This window comes from Coregonus lavaretus, assembly GCF_964263955.1.
Source record: "Coregonus lavaretus genome assembly, chromosome: 3".
In the NCBI taxonomy this organism is placed as follows: Eukaryota; Metazoa; Chordata; class Actinopteri; order Salmoniformes; family Salmonidae; genus Coregonus; species Coregonus lavaretus.
In genome coordinates, this window is record NC_139990.1 from 75713498 (window position 1) to 75721347 (window position 7850).

Below are 7850 nucleotides of genomic sequence, written 5' to 3' on the forward strand. Positions count from 1 at the left end.
AAATACACAATGAGTAGTGATAACTTGGCTATATACACAGGTTACCAGTACTGAGTTGATGTGCAGGGTTACAAGGTAATTGAGGTAGATATGTACATACAGTACCAGTCAAAAGTTTGGACACACTTACTCATTCAAGGGTTTTTCTTTATTTTTACTATTTTCTACATTGTAGAATAATAGTGAAGACATCAAAACTATGAAATAACACATATGGAATCATGTAGTGACCAGAAAAGTGTTAAACAAATCAAAATATATTTTATATTTGAGATTCTTCAAAGTAGCCACCCTTTGCCTTGATGACAGCTTTGCACATCCTAGGAATTCTCTCAACCAGCTTCACCTGGAATGCTTTTCCAACAGTCTTGAAGGAGTTCCCACATATGCTGAGCACTTATTGGCTGCTTTTCCTTGACTCTGCGGTCCAACTCATCCCAAACCATCTCAATTGGGTTGAGGTCAGGTGATTGTGGAGGCCAGGTCATCTGATGCAGAACTCCATCACTCTCCTTGGTAAAATAGCCCTTACACAGACTGGAGGTGTCTTTTGGGTCAAACAAATTATCGTCCCACTAAGCGCAAACCAGATGGGATGGCATATCGCTGCAGAATGCTGTGGTAGCCATGCTGGTTAAGTGTGCCTTGAATTCTAAATAAATTACTGACAGTGTCACCAGCAAAGCACCATCACACCTCCTACTCCATGCTTCACAGTGGGAACCACACATGCTGAGATCATCCATTCACCTACTCTGCATCTCACAAAGACACGGCGGTTGGAACCAAAAATCTCCAATTTGACTCAGACCAAAGGACAGATTTCCACCGGTCTAATGTCCATAGCCTGTTTTTTTGTTGTTGTCTTTTTCGTATATATTTCTCAATCTCACTTTCCATCCTTTAACTAAATATACTTTCCTGCAACCGCCTCACCCAATGTGGAACGGATTCTATTATTTCTTCATACATTTTTATCCAGAACCTCTGGCTGAAACTAGCCTGCTAGCCAGCAAACTAGCTACTTGCTATTAGCCACCGTTAGTGGTCTTCACCATTGTCCTTGGCCGTGGCCTGCACTACCTACCAGCCAGCTCTAGCCTGGACAATTATCGGCCAGTCTGCACAGTCTGCACATCGCGCTATCGAGCCAGAGCATATCGGATTTTCTGCCGGAATCACTGAATCACTGGACCTTAACACCAGATCATCGCAACTAGCTAGCTGCAACCGAATGGCTGTTGCCGTTGTTGGCTAATCACCACTGTCCTGAAATTAACCCCAGTTAGCCTTGAGCTAGCCTCAAGCCAGGCCAATCTCCCGGCTATCTACCTCTCTGTCAACCGGACGGGACCTCCTAGTGTTGACACGGAGCCCCGCCGATCCATCACGACTGGTCTGCCGACGTAATCTGGTCTGCCGACGTAATAACATGGGCACCCTCATAGATATCATCCTGACTAATTTACCCTCTAAATACACCTCCGCTGTCTTCAACCAGGATCTCAGCGATCACTGCCTCATTTCCTGCGTCCGTAATGGGTCCGCGGTCAAACGACCACCCCTCATCACTGTCAAACGCTCCCTAAAACACTTCAGCGAGCAGGCCTTTCTAATTGACCTGGCCCGGGTATCCTGGATGGATATTGACCTCATTCCGTCAGTAGAGGATGCCTGGTTGTTCTCTAAAAGTGCTTTCCTCTCCATCTTCAATAAGCATGCTCCATTCAAAAAATTCCGGACTAAGAACAGATATAGCCCCTGGTTCACCCCAGACTTGACTGCCCTTGACCAGCACAAAAACATCATGTGGCATACTGCATTAGCACCGAACAGCCCCCGCGATATGCAACTTTTCAGGGAAGTCAGGAACCAATATACACAATCAGTTAGGAAAGCAAAGGCTAACTTTTTCAAACAGAAATTTGCATCCTGTAGCACTAACAACAAAAAAGTTTTGGGACACTGTAAAGTCCATGGAGAATAAGAGCACCTCCTCCCAGCTGCCCATTGCACTGAGGCTAGGAAACACTGTCACTACCGATAAATCTACGATAATCGAAAATTTCAACAAGCATTTTGCTACGGCTGGCCATGCTTTCCACCTGGCTACCCCTACCCCGGCCACCAGCTCTGCACCCCCCCCCCCCCCCCCCCCCCCCCCGTTCTCCTTCACCCAAATTCAGATAGCTGATGTTCTGAAAGAGCTGCAAAATCTGGACCCTACAAATCAGCTGGGCGAGACAATCTGGACCCTTTCTTTCTAAAATTAGCCGCCGAAATTGTCGCAAACCCTATTACTAGCCTGTTCAACCTCTCTTTCGTAACGTCTGAGATCCCCAGAGATTGGAAAGCTGCCGTGGTCATCCCCCTCTTCAAAGGGGGTGACACTCTAGATCCAAACTGTTACAGACCTATATCCACCCTGCCCTGCCTTTCGAAAGTATTTGAAAGCCAAGTTAACAAACAGATCACCGACAATTTCGAATTCCACCGTACCTTCTTCGCTATGCAATCTGGTTTCCGAGCTGGTCATGGGTGTACCTCAGCCATGCTCAAGGTCCTAAACTATATAATAACCGCGATCGATAAAAGACAGTACTGTGCAGCCGTCTTCATTGACCTGGCCAAGGCATTTGACTCTGTCAATCACCGCATTCTTATTGGCAGACTAAATAGCCTTGGTTTCTCAGTTTTACCAACTACTTCTCAGATAGTGTTCAATGTGTCAAATCGGAGGGCCTGTTGTCTGGACCTCTGGCAGTCTCTATGGGGGTGCCACAGGGATCAATTCTCGGGCCGACTCTATTCTCTGTGTATATCAATGATGTCGCTCTTGCTGCTGGTGACTCTCAGATCCACCTCTACGCAGACGACACCATTTTGTATACATCTGGCCCTTCATTGGACACTGTGTTAACAAACCTCCAAACGAGCTTCAATGCCATACAACACTCCTTCCGTGGCCTCCAACTGCTCTTAAACGCTAGTAAAACTAAATGCATGCTCTTCAATTGAACGCTGCTTACACCCACCTGCCCGACTAGAATCACTACTCTCGGCGGGTCTGACTTAGAATATGTGGACAACTACAAATACCTAGGTGTCTGGTTAGACCGTAAACTCTCCTTCCAGACTCACATTAAGCATCTCCAATCCAAAGTTAAATCTAGAATGGGCTTCCTATTTCGCAACAAAGCCTCCTTCACTCATGCTGCTAAACATGCCCTCGTAAAACTGACTATCCTACCGATCCTTGACTTCGGCGATGTCATTTACAAAATAGCTTCAAACACTCTACTCAGCAAATGTGTCTTTTATACAGGTAACAAACTGAGATTAGGAGCACTCCCTTTAAGAGTGTGCTCCTAATCTCAGCTCGTTACCTGTATAAAAGACACCTAGGAGCCAGAAATCTTTCTGATTGAGAGGGGGTCAAATACTTATTTCCCTCATTAAAATGCAAATCAATTCATAACATTTTTGACATGCATTTTTCTGGATTTTGTTGTTGTTATTCTGTCTCTCACTGTTCAAATAAACCTACCATTACAATTATAGACTGATCATGTCTTTGTCAGTGGGCAAACGTACAAAATCAGCAGGGGATCAAATACTTTTTTCCCTCACTGTAGGTATTACGAACTGTAACTTGCCAGCTGGTCAGTGCATGCTGTGAGCACGCGGCCTGGCAATCTGTCTGTCCCTGTGGCCTTGTGAATGTTAACATGTTTAATTATCTTACTCACATCAGCTATGGAGAGTGTGATCACACAGTTGTTTGGAACAGCTGGTGCTCTCATGCATGGTTCAGTGGCTGGGTTTCCCTTTGTAATCTGTGGTAGTTTGCAAGCCCTGCCACATCCGACGAATGTCCGAGCCAGTGTAGTTGGATTCGATCTTGGTCCTGTATTGATGCTTTTCCTGTTTGATGGTTCGTCAGAGGGCGTAGCGGGATTTCTTGTAAGTGTCTGGATTAGTGTGAGCTCTAGCCTTTAGCTCAGTGCGGATGGTGCCTGTAATCCATGACTTCTGGTTGGGATATGTACATACGGTCACTGTAGGGACGACGTCGTCAATGCACTTATTAATAAAGCATTTGATTGATGTGGTAAACTTCTCAATGCCATTGGATGAATCCCGGAACATATTCCAGTCGTTGCTAGTGAAACAGTCCTGTAGCTTAGCATCCGTGTCATAGGACCACTTCCATATGGGTACTTCCTGTTTGAGTTTATGCTTTTAAGCAAGAATCAAGAGGACAGGGATATGGTCAGATTTGCCAAATCTGGGGGATGGAGAGCTTTGTATGAGTCTCTGTGTGTGGAGTAAAGGTGATCTAGAGTTTTTTCGCTTCTAGTTGCACAGGTGACATGCTGGTAGACGGGTGATGTAAAACGGATTTATGGCCCTATACAGCTCGTTTAGTGTGGTCTTAGTGCCAGCATCTGTTTGTGGTGGTAAATAGACAGCTACGAAAAATATAGATAAACTATCTTGGTAAATAGTATGGTCTATAACTTCCTTAATATTAGAGATTGCATACCAGCTGTTGTTAACAAAGAGACAAACACCACCTCCCCTGAGCTTCCCCGACGCCACTGTTCTGTCCTACCAATGTATAGAAAAACCAGGTAGATTTATGTTTACCTAGGATATTGCAGTTCTTCAGATCACGTTGATAGGATAGTCTCGAACGTAGCTCATCCAGTTTATTCTCCAGTGATTGCACGTTCACCAATAGAATGGAGGGTAGTCTCGTCAGGTATCCCGCATGCCGGCCTCTATAGCGGCGTCTCCTCCTTCTTCGAGTGTCAGGGATTGGGCCTGGTCAGGGATAATCAAAAGGTCTTTCGCCTCCTACTCATTGAAGTAGAAGTCCTCGTCCAAATCGAGGTTAGTGACAGCTGTGCTGATGTCCAGAAGCTCTTTTCGGTCATAGGAAACGATGGTGGAAACATTATGTACAAAAAAAGTTAAGATCAGCCCCAAAAAATACACAAAATAGCACAATTGGTCAGGAGCCCGTAAAACAACCGCTATTCCCTCCAGCGCCATGCTCTTCCTAGGTAGCGGCAGGTAGCTTAGTGGTTAAGAGCGTAGTGCCAGTAACCGAAAGGTTGCTGGTTCTAATCCCCGAGCCGACTAGGTGAAAAATCTGTCGATGTGCCCTTGAGCAAGGCACTTAACCCTAATTGCTCCTGTAAGTCGCTCTGGATAAGAGCGTCTGCTAAATGACTAAAATGTAAATGTAAATGTTGCTCAAGCCGCACTTCCTAATTTTCGGGCTCAACTGTCACCTTGAATCACCTCGAGATATCGCATCTCATTGGATGATGCTTCAATATTTCCCTCAGCTTCAAGATCTATTGTAAAGAGATGCCATCTCAGTTTAAGTCTTTGTGTGAGATTCTTTAATAGAAAAATAATGGAGAATGCATGGGGCTTGATTGCGGCCAAGCTTTTAGTAAAAACTGAAGGTCTTGTAAGCGACGCCAGCCCCCCTAATCACATTACACAACAATTTCTGTGGCCACATACTTAATCAGTGTCTTTGTAATCATGTTGTTTATCCCATGCATTTACCCCTGTATGTATTATGTTGAGGAATAAACCAGCCCTTACATGCAGAACCTTTGGTCTCAAAGGACTGTCGCCTGACAGCCTCTGGCTTGTTAGGACAGGTGACGTGAATCTACCTCGGGACAACCAACTCCCATTAGCCCCATTCCCAAAACCCTCTTCCTCATCTCCTCTGCAATTTATTGGTATGTGGATCTTTGAAGTTAAGGAGTGAAGAAGGGGTTTTAATGACTCTTTTTCCTGCATGGAGCTCACTTTTCGGTGTAGACAGCTCACACAGGTAGCGAAGTCTCAATAGTATTTGCTGGTGGTGACTCTGTCTGGTTGTTAATATACCTCTGTACACGGTTCCTCTGTGGAGGTAGTTTAAAGCCCCCACACACACACACACACACACACACACACACAGTCCAGTGCTACAGGCCTGAGTGGGTTCAGGGTTGGCATTAAGACGAGAGAGGTAACCTCGTCCCCAGGCTCAATTGCTTGCACATATAGAGCATGGTAAAACTGTCTGAAAGGGGCGCAGTTTAAAATCAAGGTGGGAGAGAGAGAGACTGCTATAGCTGTATTAAATGCAGAAAATTGCCAATCAAAATAAATGTTCTATCATAGCAACCATATTATTTTTGGAGAGCCCAATTGATTCTGAGTTCAGGCATATAAAGTTGGTATGTGAAAACTATTTCTTAGATGCATACTTTCCGATTTCTCAAACTCACTTCCTTGTTTAGCCCATTACTTGCAATGCTCATGCTTTGAAATCCACCCCGTCACGGCTCCACATAATATTCATGTCCATGTTTCTATACTTTTACGGCAATGTTTTGACTGACTGAGAAAGCCGTCTGAGTGTGTTTGTATGTGTGTGTGTGTGTGTGTGTGTGTGAGAGAGAGTTACTTTTCCCCTTGAGAGATAATACCCTTACTGACATGTGACCGATCAGCCACGTTCCTGCAACCATTGCTGCAACATTTCCTGACATTAGCCGGCACCATCTGCAGAGACATGGGGGTGCTGAGATGAGGCTTTTCAGCTGCGATTGTCTCACAAACAAGGTCGCAGGAGCCCAGGGAGAGGGCTGCTCTCCATTCAGCATGTATACCAAGACCTGAGGCAATTAGTGAAGCACCCTACAGCACATCCATTCTGCTGACAGTGAAAGCATTCTGGGAATTCAGGAATGATTCGGGTACGCCAGAGAGGGAGAGATGACCTGAACCCTTTATCCCTTTGGTCTACCTCTCTGGCTGTGTTGACACCTGTCTCGCTACACCACCTGTGTCAAGGCGTGCTGAAGGTGGGTGTGGTGTATGAATCATGCGCAGGACGCAGAGGCTCAGTCCAAAGGCTTTAGTGCAATATATATAAAAGACAGAAGCACAATAAGCCCGAAGGCGAAAACACGGCGCACACAGGCGACAAAACAAATGGCGCACAAACATGTGCAAAATAACCTCTCCAAAACACTGGAGGGAAAATGTAGCTCCAAACACGAAACAGAAGCGCAATCACACACAACGACAAGCACACACAACGAGAACTAAATAGGACACTAACGAGGACTAACAAGACACAGGTGTACAACATCCAGACAAAACCAAACGAACATGAAACATAGATCGGTGGCAGCTAGTACTCCGGGGACGACGACCGCCGAAGCCTGCCCGAACCAGGAGGAGGAGCAGCCTCGGCCGAAACCGTGACAACCTGGCTAGAACCACTGCCCTCAACCTGGACTCAGGGGTAGACCTAACTCAGTCAACTTAAATCCGGAACACTCAAATTAGTATGATATGTTTCCGTTTGGTATGGTATGTATTAATTTGTGGATGACCATCATGTTACGAATTACAATTTGTATGATACATTACATTACCAAAATTATGTGGACACCTGCTCGTCGAACATCTCATTCCAAAATCATTGGCATTAATTTGGAGTTGGTCCCCCCTTTGCTGCCATAACAGCCTCCACTCTTCTGGGAAGGCTTTCCACTAGATGTTGAAACACTGCTGCGGGGACTTGCATCCATTCAGCCACAAGAGCATTAGTGAGGTCGGGCACTGATGTTAAGCGATCAGGCCTGGCTCGCAGTCAGCGTTCCAATTCATCCCAAAGGTGTTTGATGGGGTTGTGGTCAGGGCTCTGTGCAGGCCATTCAAGTTCTTCCAAACCAATCTCGACAAACCATTTCTGTATGGACCTTGCTTTGTGCACGGGGGCATTGTCATGCTGAAAGAGGAAAGGGCCTTCCCCAAAGTGT